The sequence below is a fragment of the Mus caroli genome, chromosome 3 (genome assembly GCF_900094665.2).
Source record: "Mus caroli chromosome 3, CAROLI_EIJ_v1.1, whole genome shotgun sequence".
Classification (NCBI taxonomy): domain Eukaryota; kingdom Metazoa; phylum Chordata; class Mammalia; order Rodentia; family Muridae; genus Mus; species Mus caroli.
In genome coordinates, this window is record NC_034572.1 from 6,420,779 (window position 1) to 6,423,484 (window position 2,706).

Sequence of the window (2,706 nt, forward strand, 5' to 3'; positions counted from 1 at the left end):
AGTTTCCAAGCCCGTGTCAGTGCTCTGTATTTGGGCTGAGTCACTCTGAAATTCATCAGATTCTTCTCCAGTATCCACTTACCTTTCAGCTTCAACTAAACTATTTCCTGCAGGCCTCATCTTTCCAGTTAAACTATGACTGCATTATTCTTATAAATTACTAGTTCGATGTTGTTTTTATTTCATTTCAAACAATGCACAAACATCCAATATTTTATAGATTTAAAAATCATTTTAATTTGATAACTACCACTTATCGAATGTGTAGTTAGAACTTGTAAACTGGATCGTTCTTATTTACAGTCTGGAATTAAAATGCAGGGTAAATGATTGGAACAATATGACTAATGACTAATGCTAGGTCGGATCACCAAAGCCGGCTCAATAAAGTTCTATTGTATTTTATGTTCATAGAGACATTCTGAGCGGCTGCTGAGGGTTGTTTTCATTGCACTGCACCTGTGCAGAAGAAGCTGCCCTATTGTAGGTGGTGTGGTTGTGGTGGTTAGTTTGCTCATAATTCATTTAGACAGGTCAATCCTGTAATCTGGGTGGCCTTATCTTCCTTTTACAGGAAATTGATTGAATTTTCTATAAATAAAACAGATTGTGGGGAATATATGTGTTATATATTTATCATATTATATATTTAATAAATAAATAAATAAAAATGTATTTATTTTTATTTTTATTTATTTATTTTTTTGGTTTTTTTTTCGAGACAGGGTTTCTCTGTATAGCCCTGGCTGACCTAGAACTCACTCTGTAGACCAGGCTGGCCTCGAAGTCAGAAATCCACCTGCCTCTGCCTCCCGAGTGCTGGCATTAAAGGCCTGAGCCACCACGCCCAGCACTAAACATTTATTATATTTAACATAATTAATAAATATATTAGATTATATAAAATATATAATATAAAGTAGATAATTTAAAGCTAATTAGTATATTATTTGTTTTAAAATAATTTTTTAAAGTTGCAGCTTAATAGAGGCTGTAGAGATGGCTAACCATTAAGAGCACTTTCTGGTCTTTCAGAAGACTGAGGTTCAGTTCCCAGCACCCAATGATAGCTTACAACCATCAATAACTCCTGCTGTAGGGGATCTGACCTCTATGGGTACCAGGCATGTACACAGTACATAGACATGGATGCAGGTTTTATATATATATATATATATATATATATATATATATATATATAATTTATATATAGTATATAATATATTGCCTAATATATAAATTTACATTATATATAATATATGTTATGTAAATTATATATAATATATAAAAGGAAACATATATAAAGGAAACATATATTTGTTATATGCAGTAATATACACATTTATATATAAATGCTTCTTTTAGGAAAAATGAGAGCCTATAGGCACATGAAAGGAAGTAAAAGACTTCTTCATAATTGATGGAGAAAAATTACTCTGCTCTCCCTGTGCAAAGATGCACAGACAGACGCCATTAGCCTCTGACCATGGGGCTCTGCTATCTGTACTGTCCTTCCTATACCAGGGAACCATTCCTCCTCCTTGGCAGTGTCTCTTCTCCAAAGGTGTCAGTGTAGGAGGTTTGTGTGTCAGTCAGAACCTGTTAGTCCTCTTCATATGGAAACTTCGTGTTGGAATATTTGTCTATCTATCTATCAAGTCATTTTATCCTTTGAGATAAACCTTACATATCATGCACATGGCATCAGCTTTCCAGGGAAATGACTGCTACATATATCTTTGACAGTTGGATGTTTTCACATAAGCTCCATCAGCCATGTAGGGTTCATGTTCACACAAATGCCCTCACAGAACATTTGGTAGCTCTACCTCTTCCTGTTTCTGTGGCTGTCTTGCACTTCTGACTACTTATGAGATCAAACTGTATTTCAATGTCTTTTTCTTACACATTGTTTTATGTAAAATAAGTAAAGATGAAACTGTGTGGTACTGTGCTATGCTATTAGTGCATTTGTTTGGAAGGAAAACATGGTCTTCTGTGAAAACCAATTACTTGAGGAAAGAAAAACAAATTAACTGGATGAGACAGCTGGGCCCTGTAGGCATATTTCCTACACACTTGTCTTCATGGCATATGTGGAGTCTTATGCATTTCAGTTCTGCTAACACATGGGTCTCTAATACCACTAGACCAGTCTTGCATGGGCTAGACATACAGAGATATAAAGGATAGGCCAAGTCCAGCCTCAGTTCTATCAAGTCAGGCCTTTCTCCTTTATTGGGGGCAGCTGTATGTAGCTGTTTACCAGGGAGCTTCACCTGAACTGCCCAAGTACCAAGAGCTAGTATGCTCCCATGAACCAGGACTGTGTGCCTGAGCTGCCACCACCCTTTCAGTCAGTAGCATAGCATGAGAACATTAAGACTGAAATTTTCTTTTCAAATATTGCTTGCTTTTGATTTTTAATTTCTCCAATAATTCAGTTTCAGGTTTTATGATGTTGGCAACTCCACAATAACTGAATATGTACTGTGTGATAGATCGTTTTATAAGTACAAGGTACAGGGTAAAGAACAGAGGGAACAGAAAGTCTGTTCTTGTTGGATCAAGTCCAAAGGAAGGCAGGTGAAACATACAGTGAAGATGTAGACAGTAAACTTGGGATTGGGGGGTGATAAGGATACTTTAAGAGGAATAATTGGATGTGTGTGTGTGTGTGTGTGTGTGTATGTGTGTGTGTGTGTG